The sequence below is a fragment of the Stegodyphus dumicola genome, chromosome 4, assembly GCF_044657685.1.
Source record: "Stegodyphus dumicola isolate Sdum_Otavi_A_Nest chromosome 4, ASM4465768v1".
In the NCBI taxonomy this organism is placed as follows: Eukaryota; Metazoa; Arthropoda; class Arachnida; order Araneae; family Eresidae; genus Stegodyphus; species Stegodyphus dumicola.
In genome coordinates, this window is record NC_140771.1 from 253,774,054 (window position 1) to 253,791,362 (window position 17,309).

The window sequence follows — 17,309 nt, forward strand, 5'->3', positions numbered from 1 at the left end:
ATTTTTTTTTTGAATGTGAAATGCCTCTAGAAAATACAGTTCTCCAATGGAAGATGTTTTTTGAATAATTTTGGCAGCAAAAAAATTGAAAGAGTGATTTTCGGACCAACAATATTGAGCGACAGAAGACTTCTGTGTTAGCAGACTAACAGAGAGAAATGTCTACAACTTAAAAGTAGACAAAACCTTAAAGTTCAAAAGCGAAAATTGGATGATGAGAAAGTTGTTAAAAGAATGGATTATTGTTTTAGTGTGCACTCGCATCATAGGTACTGAAGAGAGTGAAAATTTATTAATTATTAGAAAATCCCATGGACATCGCGCTTTCAAAACGCAAGTAACTTTTCCATTTTTGATTTTGAAACTTTTTCGAATGTATTAATAACATAACTCCACATATTTATAAAGCAAAGATTTATGTAGGAACATATAATAAACAGAATTATTCGTAAACTGTATAGTTCTTTTAATAGAGAACATTTACCCTCCTTATTCTATTGCACGTAGACATAAAGTTTACATTCCATCTGCCAGTGAAACGTTCAGGTAGTCGGAGGCATGGAATTGTGCTTCCCGTTTTTTTCAAGCAGTTATTAGAATTTTAAGCATTTGTTCAGACTTTAATTTTCTCAGTACTTGAAAAATGACTAAATTGAAATTGCAGGCTAAACTAAAATTGCGAGATTCACTTTATTTCTTGGATTAGGCATAATAAACAGGTACAAATTTAATCACGCAGAATAGCTTAAAAGAAGTTAAGATTTTAAAAACTGCTGTATGAATAAAACAGCATCATTTCCGATTGCAAGGGTAACAGAGATCTACACTCATGTCCATAAATTAAGGATAATTTGGAGTCACGCGGAAATCGAACTCTAAAATAAATATATCACCTGTAAAATCACTACACACATCTTCAAGAATCATATGCAAATTTCAGGAAGTAACCAGATGACACTGATGGTACGTTACAATGACGAGAGTGTAAGAGAGTGATATATAAGGAATACAGGAAAAGAAGTAAAATTGTTCGCAGGCGCTTTATAAGCATTTCAGTGCAATAACCGAATAGTTATGACACAAAAGAGGCATTTGGATGATTTTTTACGTGGTAGAATTATCGGCCGTCTGGAATGGGGGCGTACCCAACTGGAAGTATCAGACGAACTTGGAATTGCCCAGAGTGTCATCTCCAGGCTTTGGCAACGATTCCAAGATGATGGTAATGTGAGTAGACGTTACAGCACAGGTCGCCCCAGTTACAACGCCGAATGAGGACCGGTATTTGGCAGTTACTGCCAAAAGAAACAGGCGGAGCACAGCCTCAGACCTGTTTCGTCAGCTCTCTTCAGCCACTGGTACGACAATTTCAAGGCAGAGCGTGTACAGACGCTTAGGGCAGATTGGTCTATATGCTCGTAGACCTGTCAGTTACTGCAACTCACTGTCGTCTGCGGTTAGCCTGGAGTAGAGAGCATGCATTGTGGACACCGAACAGTGGGATTGTGTGATGATTTCCGACGAGTCCAGGTTTAGCTTGCCGTCCAATTCTCGCCGGACTTTCATATGGAGACCTCCAGGCACCCGTTGCAATCAAGAAAACATCATTGAACGACACCGTTACGGTGGTGCAGGAGTGCTCGTTTGGGGTGGAATTATTCTGGGTTCCAGAACTGACCTGCATCTTCAAATTGGAACCATGACAAGCCAAATCTATCTGGACGTCATTCTGGAACAACATGTACGTTTGTTTCCGGGCGCCATGGGCGCACAATTTGTGTTTATAGATGACAACGCCCGTCCTCCCCGTGCAAACATCGTAAGCGAATGCCTTCAATCGGAGGATATCACCCGTATGGACTGGCCAGCATTCTCACCGGGCTTGAATCCAGTAGAGCATGTGTTGGACATGTTTGGCCGACGAGTTGCAGCCCGTCAACCTCCTCCTACATGTCTACCGGAACTTCGGAAAGCATTTCTTTTTGAGTGGTGTAATATCCCCCAAGATCAGATCGATAATTTGATACTCAGCATGCCTAGGCGTTGTACGGACTGTATTGCATCGTCTGGGAGACATACAATGTATTACCAATCATACCAACCATGTAATATTGGTTTTTTGTAAATAGGTTTTTTTTGTAATTTGCTCCAGGGAGAAAAAATCGCTAATTTTTTTAATAATATCAAACATATAGCATCTTTTTTTGCTCTTTACCTTTTGTTTAATAAATAAGCTTTACAAATAAGTCAAATTTGTTTTGCTTCTAACTCTTCCTTTGCCTGATTTTGCATTATCCTTAATTTATGGAAATGAGTGTAGTATTGCTATCAAATGGTTACAAAAGAAAGCCTGCTGAATTTTCAGTTACTTAGAGGATGTCGTGAATGCCGATAATGGTGAAAAGACGTAATTTTTAACAGAACATATAATTTTACAAACTATCCATGAAAACAACTATAAAGTCTACGTCTCTTAGGCAGCATACACTATAGATCAATGGCCGCCATCAAATTAGGCTTAGCAGCACTTAAACAATTTTAAAATTGTTGATAATTCTAAAAATATTGCATACAGATTTACTAAAGGCATAAAACCCTTAACCGAAAGATAAAAACAACATAATTCAATCATTTTTAAAGCAAAAAATGTACAATTTACAAACATATAATAGTAAAGAAACTGAGATCACTGAGCCGGGTAACAAACTGGATATATTTATAAATATATTTATATACGTTTGGCGCGGCCGATTGAAACCAAAATACGAGGTGCACATCTACATGTTATAGTAGTCTTATATACAAAATTTCAACGTTCTGAGGCTACTCGTTTTTGAGTTATGCGAGATACGTACGTACGTACATACGCTCGTACAGACGCCAGGAAAAATTCTCTTCAGAATTCATTTTAAAGCAGTTTTATAATTTTTTGGAGGAAAAGAGTGTTTTATTCTGTCCTTACGTACATATATCACGGAACTACAAGGGTTAAATTGCATTTGAAAGAGGTCAAAATGGGATATTTTCATTGAAATATGCTGCCTGAAACTTTTCGCGATTACATTACTTTTTTTTTACTTCGTACGAGGAAGTAAAAAAAGACAATTTTTACAACTGAAATTAAAAGATTTTATTCCAAAACAGCAATTCGGCCAACGGGTAAGAAAACCAAAATTTCAGTGCACAAAAGTAAAAGTTAAATTTTGGGCACAAAACAAACCTCTCAAGTTGGTATATAATTAACATGAAAATATAGCAAGTTTCTTCGCTTACATCACGACTGATTGTCTCTTGAGAATTCTCCAATGCAAACGACTGAGTATCATCATTTCGTCTTCATAACAATGGGAGCGATTGAAGACTGAATAAACATTTTGGTTTTGTTTAGGGAGCTGCTGTGAGAGCTGAACATAAATTTAGATAATTTAAAATTTAATTCCTTAAATGTTATTCTCAAACTGTACTCATTAAGTGTTTCCATAAATATCTCAAGCATCTTTAATCAAATGAGACGTGGTAACCGAGATTCAAGCCACAAGTGTTTATTAACAAATTTTCCTGCTCAAATCGTCTATTTATCACTACGGAGACTCGTGGGAGAGTTATTCCCTTCTCGATATAAGATAATTAGTTATAGTGGGTAGTGGAAACTTCGCAAGCATTACGGCGTTTAGTTTCAAAAACAGCTTCAATTTATTTGAAATAAACGCATGGCTGAAGGGACGATTAATCGATCTCTATTCCTCAAGAGACTAACGAAATGGCTGTGCTCTCAATCTAGACTTTAATTTCGGAATCTGAAATGGAATATGATCCCAAGCTTTATTTAAAATATTTATTTGGCTGTCTTGGAGAACGTCACTGAAAGCGAAAGAAACTCTAGAAATATATGCGAGGATATTAAGTTACGAGCGAGGAAATGTTTTATGTCTGCTGCGTTCCGAAGATAAAATTCAGATTGTTAGTTTTACATTAGCATAAATTAATCCCTGAGCACAAAAATAAAAGAGTTTGGATTGCTCAAAATTTAATGCGTTAACGGTGCATAGTATTTACAGAAGAATTATTTTGCTAGAGGCAAACTGGATAGAATCAAAACGTCCTAAGAACAAATTGGAAATGAGATTTCACAACAACACTTCCCTTCATTGCCATGATGATCTGATGTCACCAACGTGATGACATTTTCTTTCGAAAATTATAACAATCTGTTTCGCAACAAAGCAGTTGGATGAAATGTTTTTGAAGTAAAAATTTTATTTCTTGTTGTTTTCAGAGGATGACGACAACTCTTTGTCGGCTTATAGAACAAATTCATAACAAAACAGGACTTTAGGAAGATATACATTTGGGATTGATCCGGGAAATCTTCACAAACGGAGAAATTGTCTTTACCTGTAGCAAGTACTTCTGCCTAGCTTTTACTGCTGTTCCAGCTCTGTATTCTTTGTAAGACTTAAGACTGAAAATGGTCATGAATACAGCAATTTATGAATTTCAGTACTCAAATATGAAATTTGAGGCGTTTTCCATCGCTTCTGACAGCAACTGAAACAGGCATCGATATTTCTTTGTTATAGCTGCCCCCCAATAATATTTGGCGATTTTAGATTTGCGCCAAGATCTCAGCTATAGTTTCGCTAAGTCGTGAAGCACGAATGTAAAAATAAAGATACTCATTTGTCGTTTCATATGAATATTTTTAAGAATCTTTAGCCTTATCATTATTATTTTATCTCATGTAATTGTTCCAGTCAGCTGGAGCACTTCGACACATATTAAGCTAGTTGTTACACCACTTCATACACGTCAACTCGTTTGCCAAAAAATACATAAATATAACAGCAGTAAACGATATTCTGGAACCGCTGAACCAATTTCCAACACGGGAGTCCTTCTTCTTTTAGCATTTCTAACACTGCACCTCCAAATGGTTTCGTCGTTAACATAAAGTTGTGTCTTAATTATAATGTTTCATGTTGTGGACATTTTTGCATACTCATTTGTCAAGTAAAAGACCTCTTTCTTGGAAACATTATTTGGCATCCACCTCATTACTTGGTAAATTAAAAATTGTTAGAGTCATATTCACAAAAAATAAATATTTTTTAACAAACAATGCGAATTCGAAAACCTCATCAAAATGGGAGGGAACTAGAACAAAGAAGTACCCAGACATCTTGCGAACGCTTTCCAATCTGACAGGAACCCTTTCCAGTTGAGGTTTTTCTATGTGCCAGGTGCGCTGGAAGCGGAAGCACTTTCTTTTCTGATCGCCTCAGATAGGTTCAAATCTTTCACAATGGCAGAAGCAGATCTAAACCTAAAACACAAACCTAAGCCAATAAATTTAGACTCATTATCCTACGGTTGGCAATTTTAGAAGAGGTTTATTTTCATTTAGAAAATGAAATTTAATTGAAAGTTATAAATTTTCATTTGCATTAGTAGTTGAGCCATTATTAGGGATTTACATGTTTGTAGTTTCAATTTATGTTCCTATTTTCTTATGAACGTCCTCAAGGAAAATTTCTTCGGAAATAAAAACTTCGGCTACCTAGTGACAGTCTGATTATGTCATGTGCAGTTTAAGAAGAGATTGGCTTTCATCAAGGATCTCCACTTGAATCCCGGGTCCGATTGTTCTGTGCGAGATTTTCACATGCAACGATATGATCTCTTCCCCGGAACAGAGTGCTTATAGTTCGAAAATCCGCTGCTTCGTATGATATATTATCCGAGTGTCTTTCAAATCTCTTCAAGTATATCACAAATAGTGCGCACGCTTCGCTGAGACATTTGGAAACAGCTTCAATAAGTACTTATAATTTTCTACAGTTTAAAGAGTATACAGTGTAGAAAGTTCAAATTTTAGATTGACTTTTGGAGTCAATTATGCAGTTCTAGCGTGGTCAGTTTTTTAAGTGCTTTAAAAGTAAATATCGAATGGTACGTTCAATCGTAATTAAATGCTATTATTTATTACTTAAGATTATCCGAAAGTACTCAAGAATAAAACGACGTCTTCTAGTATATACATGACAAACATTTATTTAAACTATGAAGACGTTGAACAGCAGAGTAGAAACATGATATTACACAGCGCTTTTCACTTCTCGCTTACATGCAATACTCACCATTGACTTTGGCTAACTACGTATTAACTAATTATAAGTATTATACGCAGTAGAGAACTTGCTTATCAAGCGCATGCGCTAGGGGAATCAAAGGCGGTTGCCAACAAGTACTTTTATCGACCTAGATATTTTCAGACTATACGACTAATGGTTATGTTAAAAATGATTAATCTGCATTATTTGAATCGATTAAAACGATTACTTAATCGCTAATATTAAAAATGATTTATGATGAAAACGGTAATATTATAAATGATTAAAAATAATTAATTAATGATTAATTTGAATCAATTAATTAATCGATAATATTAAAAATGATTAATCTGCATCGATTCCAACATGTTCAAGTATCCATTGTATAATGCATGTCTTTTTCATCTGGGTAATTGTTTCTAGGTGTTGGTGTACATTCTGGTTGAGTCTTGAGTGTCCTTGCAATATTGCCTCTAGGGCACCCTTAGGGATTAGGGAATGCCTCCTTCGAGTAGCAGAAGGGAAATGAAATACTTTCCGCGGACCAACAGCCAGGAGTCCAACAAAGGAGGTCAGAACCCTTGAGCCCAACCTCTTGACGCAATGGCAACCATTTTTCCGTGGATAACAATGTATTTGGATAATTAAAGTCAGCATTTCGTCACATAAACGTGCACACGTTTATTTGTCCACCTGGGTAATGCTTAAAATTCAAAATTAGATATCCGTTTGAATCTGCGTTAGTAATTATGCAGAGAAAGCCGCGTGCCGTAAGCAAATGTGTTGCAGCTACGACTTTAAAGGATTCATTAGATTAGGATTTTTCTTAATTATTTTGTTTTCACTGAGTCACATGCATTTCTATTACAGAACTTTAATTCACACGGATTTTTTTTTAATTAGAATGCGGTACTATTTCATATGAATCGTTTTAATCAAAATAATTTCATTTGTTCTAACAGGAAGAGTCTGCAAAATAAAACTTTCATTCTTTCTACAAAACCTGCATTTTACGTAATATTTAATCACAGTTTAATGAAGCTTTCGGTAGCATAATCTATGATAAAAAAATTCGGAAATTGGTTCTTTTTCCCTTTAACGTCTCGTCGCGATAATTATTCTCTAATCCTACTTAAGCCCTCCAAACGAAGTGTACTAATTACTAAATGTAACAAAAAATTGCTGACGCGAGTAAAGAGAAACAGATAGCTCAACGACAACTGTCTTTATTTTTTATCAGAAACATAAGGAGAAAAATAAATGTAGCTGGGACTTTTATCTTTCATCTAGAGAATTGCCTTTCACGTTGAAATCCAAATATTTCAATTCGATTTCTCAGATTCCCAGTTCTGTAATTAACGCTGCTTGATTATCATGTTACTTGTTGATGATAATGCAGCTTCTGTGGAATGGAACAGCTTTCATGTGTATTCATTGATTCCTCTTCTATTTTTGCAGTTTTTTTTTTTTTTTATCAATGGTAATTACGGCAGAGATCATGGAAAGAAGAGGTCTCATTTAGAACGAACAATTTGTAAATTAAATTCGGTTTGCTCCTAAACTTCATTAAAAATGCATTGCAAGGAAAAAAATCTGAATGCTTTCAGATTTTATATAACGCCCAAAGGGGTGTTTTTTAACGTTTTTGTGTTTTTTTAACTTTTTTTTTTTTTTTTTTTTTTTTTTTTTGTGTGTGTGTGTGTGTGTGTGTGTGTGTGTGTGTGTGTGTGTGTTACCTTTATTTATTAAATACTAGCAGCTTCGCTGCCAGCCTACTTCTGGCTTTTAAATGTTCCGGAAAAATGGCTGAAGGGAACACCAAACGTTAAATTTAAAAACTGCGTAGAATTTTACTCTGCAGAAGAACTTCATAAAAAAAAGTTATTACGTATAACAAAATTACAATGAAATGAGCAATATCCCTTAATACAAATATTAATTATCCTAATAAATAAATTAACCAACTTCTCTTTGCAAAATCTTAAGAACTCAAATGGTATAGAGGAGGTTAAGAACTTTGTTTTCTAAAAAAAATCACTCAAAACTTTTCAATATCTTAAAAACAGTGAAATGAGCGATAAATAACATAAAAGAATACAAAAAAGAAAAAATTCTGAAAAACAAAGTATAATTAATGATATTTTATCTTATACTTTCAAGAGAAAAAAATTACAATGAAATAAGCGATATCCCTTAATACAAATATTAATTATCCTAATAAATAAATTAACCAACTTCCCTTTACAAAATCTTAAGAACTCAAATGGTATAAAGGAGGTTAAGAACTTTGTTTCCTAAAAAAATCACTCAAAACTTTTCAATATCTTAAAAACAGTGAAATGAGCAATAAATAATATAAAAGAATACAAAAAACAAAAAATTCTGAAAAGCAAAGTATAATTAATGATATTTTATCTTATACTTTCAAGAGAAAAAAATTACAATGAAATAAGCTATATCCCTTAATACAAATATTAATTATCCTAATAAAAAATTAACCAACTTTCCGTTGAAGAAACAAAATCATGCAAAACTTTCCAATATCTTACAAACAGTGAAATAAGCAAAACATAGCATGAAAGAAACTCAAAAAACATGAAATTCCGCGCAGAATTTTACTCTACAGAACAACTTTATCAAAAAAAATCAATAAAAATGTATTATATATAAAAATGAGAATGAAATATGCGAATCTTTTAAAAACAGTGACATAAGAAACGATGAAAAATTGTTGCCAAACCCATAGTTCTAAAAGAATGAAACTTTTCCTAAAAAAAGTACTCAAAACTTTTCAATATCTTTAAAACAGTGAATTGAGCAATAAATAATATAAAAGAATACAAAAAACAAAAAATTCTGAAAAGCAAAGTATAATTAATGATATTTTATCTTATACTTTCAAGAGAAAAAAATTACAATGAAATAAGCTATATCCCTTAATACAAATATTAATTATCCTAATAAAAAATTAACCAACTTTCCGTTGAAGAAACAAAATCATGCAAAACTTTCCAATATCTTACAAACAGTGAAATAAGAAAAAAATAACACGAAAGAAACTCAAAAAACAAAACATTCCGCGTAGAATTTTACTGCAGAACAACTTTATCAAAAAAAAATCAATAAAAATGTATTATATATATAAAAAAATGACAATGAAATATGCCAATCTCTTAAAAACAGTGACATAAGAAATACGATGAAAAATGGTTGCCAAACCCATAGTTCTAAAAGAATGAAACTATTCAAAATGATGCGATTTCATCAAAAAACTATCAACAACAATAAGAAAGGAAAATTGTTGCCAAAATCACATTTTTAAACATGTGAGATGTGAGAAGTGTACTCGGAAGCTGTTAAATGTGTGCTTAGAAGTCTCTCTGACAAAAAAATACTGTGAAATTTCTTCATGGAAGAACTCAAAACCCGAATGAAAGTTTTAATAATTGCATCCGGTTTTAATAATTGCAATATAATTTACGCATATCAAAAACTATTTTTGTGAATGTCTTCACTTTAAATTAGGTTTGTTAAATGCGATAATATGTTTTAATGAGCTTGTGCAAAGCCGCAATAAAGTGATAGAACTATAACGTAAGTCTCCCGCCTTCTTAGCATGCCTTCATGGTGTAGTGGTCAGCACACTCGGCGCGTATTAGAGAGGTCCGTGGTTCGAGTCCCGGCGAGGATATTGCTCACTTTTCATGACTCTTGCTTCGAAATAACCTATTGTCGCTACAGTAGCGCCCGAACTAAAATGTGCTGAATTATGATTCTTTAGCACCAGGATTTGGCGACTGCGTCCCCTAATTCTCAGTCGCCCTTTAAAAAGAGGAGTATGTACCGTATTTCTCCCGCCTTCATAGCATGCCTTCGTGGTGTAGTGGTCAGCATACTTGGCGCGTATTCTAGACGCCCCTGGTTCAAGTCCCGGTGAGGGCATTGCTCATTTTTCATGATTCCTGCTTCAAAATAACCTAATCTCGCTATAGAACTATTAGGAATAGAACCAGGATTTTATATGGTAAAGTCTTTGCTAAAAATAGATTGAGATAGAATTCGTGAGAATCATCTCCCTTACCAAGAACTTTCTAAAATGGCCAGAAAGAAACATAAATTAATAAAATACAAGCAACTTGATGCATAAATGTCAATTCAAGATGATTATGGTTCTGGAAAATATTAAAATGATTTTTTTAGAAGTTATTGGTGTTTAATTTTTTTTTTTTTTCAGTTTTTCTCAAAATGTGTTATTTTTTTTGGGGGGAGGTACACTTTCCTTGGAAACTATTCAACCAGTTGTTTATGTTAACTATTTCTTTGAAACTAAGCAGGGTATAAAATTTACGATCATTAGTTTTGGATATATTAAAAATTTAGTGCTATTTTTTTCTATGATTTTCAAAACATTTTACTAATTTATTTTTAATATTTTTTGTCTTTTATTAAAATATAAAATGCTGCTTGTTATTGTTAAATGATATGTTTTTAACCATCCTGCAACATTTGAAGATCTTATGAGTGCGCTAGTTTAGTACACTTTTCTTAAAAAATGGTGCAGCACCTTTTAAGAAAAATGTATCAAACTAGCGCACTCATAAGATCCGTTAAAGGTAAAAGAAATTAAACAGCTGGTTTCTAAAACCATTAGGCTTTAAATTTATATTTTACGTGTTTATATAATCTACACTGAGAGTGTTTATATAATCTACACTATGAGTGCGCTAGTTTAGTACACTTTTCTTAAAAAATGGTGCAGCACCTTTTAAGAAAAATGTACCAAACTAGCGCACTCATAAGATCCGTTAAAGGTAAAAGAAATTAAACAGCTGGTTTCTAAAACCATTAGGCTTTAAATTTATATTTTACGTGTTTATATAATCTACACTCTGTCTATTTTAAATGAAAAAAAAAATAGAATCTAGAGTTTAAATTTATTTTGAGAAAAATTATACCCTAATAACGTTTGTTTCTAAATAGGTACATTTCGCCACTCGAGATGTGGTTTGTGATGGTTTCACAAACTGAAAAGTATGAGAGAAAGGAAACAACGCTGCTATTTGGTAATTCATAACATGTGCTCAAAATTAAAATTTTAAAGAATATTTCATATTTTCTGTTACGATTAATAAACTTTCAATTTTCAGCTGCTCTCATAACTGATATCTTATTGTAGTGACAAAACTTACTTTAGAGCATTTTCTTATATGTAACCGATATAAAAACAAAGTGAGGAAAAAAAGTATTACCAAATCACTCTTACCGTCGAAACTTTGATTGTGATAGGGAAATGCATATTAGGCAAATCTAAAATAAATAATTTCTGATTTATTACCATTCCTTCTAATTGCATTCATTATTTCCAAAAATGCATTCAGGCACAGTCAGTGGATTCTTGATTTCAACCAACTTCATCATAAGTAGAACACGACGTGCAAGGTATTTATTCGCTGTACTCGAATATTGCATTGTCTTCCTTACCCGCTATTCGAACATATTTCTAGAAGCCTCGAATGTAGTGCCCCTGGATAATTATACATTCGCACAGATTTTTAAGGCTTGGGATTGGTTCCTGTTGAGCTGTGAGTAGAACGTCGTGAATAAGATATTAATTAGAAGGGGCTTTTGTGGTTGAAGAGGCAAAAGCAAAAGAGAATGGAAGGATTTCGTACAGGAGAAAATAGGAGAAAATCGACATCGTAGTCAAGAGAAAGAATTATATTCATTTAATTTTCCTGGAGTTTTAAACCTCTTTTCAGGGCATCTCTTCCCAAAGTCCTAATTTAAGAATAGGTATGTAGAATATTTTAATATTAAATGCTAAACACAATAAGAATAAAACATGAGACAAATAGTAGTATTGTAACTGCACAGAGTAATTGAAAGAGCACGAATATTTTGAACTTATATCCCTTATTACAGATACCCAGCTTTAATTACTGGATAAATGATGTTAATAATGAAACTAAATTGTGCGAAAGAAACATGAATTTTATTGAATCCTCATTTCTGGTGATAAAATGAAACTGAATATTTACTTTAGAAAGTTCTAGAACACTTTTCTCTCTAAGAAAATTGAAAAAAAAAAAAAAAAAAAAACGAAATCCTCGAAAGGACAGATATGTTTAGTTTACAAAATAAATATGAACAGTAACAAAACAATATTCACTCATACCAATAACCACTGACTAAATAAGAATTTTTATTTTAAAATCAGAAGGAGATTGAAACTTGCTTTTCGTAAATACAGTAAAATAAATGCATTTGTGGTTTAATACTGTTTGTGCTTTCTCTTGTAAATATACTCGGTGAATCTTCGGATTATGGTAAATTGGCGATTTTTTGGCGAAAATTTGGCGACCAACCCTGCTACAGCAACCTGCTAGTTTTTTTCTTTGGACGCCATTTTGTTTTCACAAAGAAAATGCATGTTTTTTTTTTTAGTCCAAAGGGATTTGAATCCCGAACGACTATTAGTTTCGTTTTGGCATTTTGCGTCGGACGGATAAATGTCGGTTCACTTTTCAAACTGTTGCCACAAAATGTTAGAGTCCTGCATTATATTTGAAGAAATTAAATAATGAAAAATCTGCATAAATGTATGTATATTTCTCGTATTGTGATAAAATAACGGTACATAGAGTCATCGAATTTTGAATAACGTAATCCTCCAACGAATATGAGCATGTGGAAGACCAAATTTGAAATTTGAAATTTGTTTTATGATCGATTTCCTATTTTTTAAAACTTTGACGAATTTTTGATTAACAAACTCAAAGATTTCAAAGCGAGCAATGGCAACGTTGTGCAGAAAAAACATTTTTATCTCCAGCGCGTGAGTCTCTGTATCGGAAATTCTAAAGATATGCTCGTTTTAAAACTATTTTGCGATATTGCTGTTGCACTGGATCTTATGGTTTAAGTGCGAGGAACATGATATTTAATAAAGAAAGGTAACACGCAAAATGTTAAAAAACGCCCCTTTGGACGTAATTTAAAATCTGAAACATTTCAGATTTTTTTTTTTTTTTTTTTTTTTTTTTTTTTTTTTTTGTGTGTGTGTGTGTGTGTCTGTGTGTGTGTTTTTAACATATTTTCCAACAATCTGCTAGCCGAATTACACTTATACTAGAACTTTTATGGAAGAAACGTGCTTAATCATGACGAAGATTAGGTGCGAAATTGGGAGAAAGTACAGAATCGCCCATTGCTTCGCGCGTTTTTAAGAATTGCACATACGCAGGATCCATGTACACGTCGACCTATTTTCACTTAAAAAAACATCCCAGAATGACACAAAAATGGCATTGCGCACACTCTTGATTTTATACATATACACATCGACCTATTTTCACTTAAAAGTCAAAGAAAACTGACAAAAATCCAACTCTTTTTACTCTTGTAAAAAGCGTCAAACAATTAAGTGGGCGATTCTGCACTTTAGCAGCGAAATTGTTTTTAAGTGCTTATTATCTAAAATCACGATCGGAATTTTCCGGAAAATGTCACATGACATGTCTCGTGATCTCTCATTTCTCTGAGACAAAATAATCTGTGATTGGAACTGTATACTTCTCAGATTATCCCGAAAGTCCTACCTAGTAACCTTTATCGCTTTACCAAAATATCACCAAACTACCTGTTACCATATTCCAAAGATTAGCCATATACTCTTCTTGTATCAAACTTTTAGAATATACATTTCTTTGTAATATTACCACATTAACATGAAAGATCACATTTGTGGCTTACTGTGTATTAACAACGCCTTCGCCGGGTATCGAACCGTGGACCTCTGGAATACGCGCCCAGACCACCCCACCACAAAGGCATGTCAAAAAGGCGGGAAGAAATACCTTATAACTGTACATAGCGAATTTGAATTTGAAAACACTTTAGTTCACATATAAACTTTTAATTCACCGGAATACAAAATAAGAACGTACCCTTCTTTTCTGATGAAATCGAAAAAAAAATGAACAGAGCCGTTAAGCGAAAGAATCTATAACATTTCTATTCTCCACATCATTTAAGATTTCGCTTTCGCTTTATTCTATTATTTCCTTAAAACAGCTATTTGCGATTAGAATATTTTATTTGATGATAACAATTTATCTGACCCCCAAACAAAGACAGGAAAAGTGTCATGACAGAATCGAAAACTACAAAAACTCCTGTAGCAAATCTTATTTTTGAAGTATTTCTTTTTAAATCAATTCTCAATATTTTTTCATCAACAAGCATGGAGACCAAGCTCCATAATTAAAGATTTAAACGCATAGGCGTATAAGGAGGTGTTTTAATATGATGTATAATGCAATGCCTTTCAACTGAGATTTAACCGCATCATATTTTCATTCCCTTATATTTATGAAGGATGCAATTTATAGATCATGCGTACCTAGTAAATGTCACTGATGACGACATAAATTCATCTCGATATAGCGTAATTTTACGCTTCTTATTTACGTTATTTGAAACAACAGTTTTGTTATTTGAAACAACAGTGAGTACACGAGAATTATTTTAAGACATACGTATTTTTAATAAAAATGTTTTACAGGCCATATTTTCTTTAAAATCTATGAAAATTTTATTTTGTAAAATTTTAATTCTCTTTAATTACAGATTATGTTTTGGCAAAATTTTAATTTCGGTTGAGGGAAAAAAGTTATTAATAATAAAATATTATTAAAAGTTATTAATATAAAAAATAACGCATTAAGTAGGCAATTAGGGGTAGAAAAGAGTGACAAACAATTTATTTTAAGTTTTATTATGCTACAGGATATTTGAGAACATTCTTTATTATTACGCAAATGCAAAACTCAAAACTGAAGTGATGTTTTGGAAGAAAGTTTTGCACAAATTAGAAAAATAGTTATTGCAGAAATTTTAATACAGAAGCCAAGCATATCCTACATGCATTCTATAAACCTCAGTATGTTTCTTAAAACCTGACGAAAACTGCACAAACTAGCCGTTAGGATATCTAGTGTGGAAGCTGCCCCTGGTATCCTCGAAATGCTACAGAGCGATCTTCTAAAATAGTACGTAGATTTAACATCCACTGATAAGCAACCATAATTTTCTTCCTGATCTTTCATACTGCTTTACTTAAGCACAAATTATAGGGACACTGTGAGTCGTCTATCTTGCCATACATTCCTCAGACATTTGATTCAACTAATCTCAATGCACTTCTCATTTTTGACCTTTCAGTTTGATGAAGAAATCAAGTTGGCAAGGTGGACTTCAAGCAGGCAGAATACGCTCCGATTTCACTTCCAAAGCCTTCCTTTAAATACTAACTTCTTTCTACCTCATTTGAATACGCGCCTGCTAGATAATTAGTATTCTGGCAAGAAAGAGTAAGTTTAAAATGACAGCGATAGGAAAACCATTTAAAACATCGTGGCTTTTACGCTGACTCAGGACAAAAGACGGAATATCTTCTGAAGCATTTCATTAATAAACATGATTATTAGCCATAGTTACGGAAATCATTTAAGCGATTAGAAGCAAATTGGATTCTAAATTTTGATTTTGAATGTATTATTCTAAAACTACCTAGCGTTTTGGCCACTTGAGAAGCTACAAAGGTATAACGGCTTCATCTGGACTTAATATGATTTTTTGCTACTGTCTCAAATCATTTTGGAATGACGATCATGAAATAATTCCATGTAATTTTCATGTAAATAACATTAGCATATAAAAGGCCAAGTAACGGAAACAGATTTCGGTAGTTTGGCTTAAATTAGCCAGTGTTTTCTTGAAATATTCTTATTGAGATCAGCACTTTTCCGTATGTAAAATACTCGTGTTCTTGATATTTGCCTAAAATCTTTGGTTAAGGCTTTAAAAAACATTTAATAAGTTAACTCGTGAGTTAAAAGAAGAATTATGCAGTTGTAGAGTACCTCACTTTGGAATTCTAAGTTAATGTTGGAAGTGAGGAATCTAAGAACTGATAAGCGAATAATCGCTTGCGTTCGGTGACAAGAAACAACAAGATAGAAGGGTAACTAACACTTTATTATTCCAATAAGACTGAACAAAACTCCGCCTGGGAGTGTACAAGCAAGGCCCGCACTTGGACTTGAACTTAAAAAACTAAGAATTAAACTAAAACTAAGATTAACTACGTAAGTATAGCCGAAGCTATCAAGGTTCAATTTGAGTTGGCCCCTTAACTTATTTCACTGCGAAACTTAGAAAGGGCCTGAGAACGGCCGAGCGTAATAACAGCTTTGAGAGAGAGAGTGGCCAAAAAGGCAGACGCGCGTAAATCAGAAACTCTGATTCTCTCTGACTCAGTAAGTAACTTCGTGGTTTAAATACCGCTCCTCCTCATTAAATATTCAGCAAGATTCCAAAACTACGTTCTGGCCGGAAGTAGTTAAGTTGAAGTTAAGAATTTGACAGGAAAGCAACTTTAACTTAAAATTTAACTGTTAATAAAATTAACATAATCCTTACACAGTAATATTAGAATGCGGTTTTTCCCAATTCGCCAATATTCTTCTTATTACCACATTATCTGAATTAACAGATTCGGATATATGTGTTTCAAGTTAGAATCCTAACTTACTTTCACAGAATTTTTAATTGGCAGTTGTAGACTAGAAGAGAAACACGATAATGGGACAATCAAAATCGTAAAAACAACCTTGTATTTAGCGTAGGTATAATGAAACACTCAATCGATTTCGAGGGCAGCTAAAGGTCCCTCCTCATCAGGAGAAAGAAATACCTAGAAAGAAGAAAATAAAGGAGAAGGAGTCACAGAAACACGTGGTCCTTATCAGCACTGCACGTGGTTATAACTCGATTTTTAATCAGAGTTGCACTGGCCGCCTACTTTTACTGAGCCAGGCTATCTGATCGAGCATGAAAAATTAGCGAAGTTAAAATAGGGAGCGAGGGGCAAATGCATCTTACGCTCAAAATCTGAACTTCAAATAATGGAAAGCTTAGACTTAGACTTAGACTCTATAATTGACCGAGCTATTGCGAAGAGCAATGTTGCCGGTTCCAAAATTAAAGCCCAAGGGCACTTGACATAAATAAATCCGGACGTGGAGAAAATCTCAGATGAGAAAACGGAGATAAGGGGAAGAAGAGAAGTACCAAAAGGAGCAAGACAATCCAATCGGACAAGTTCGCAAAAGGTGACGAGCGATCATAGCTTTCAAG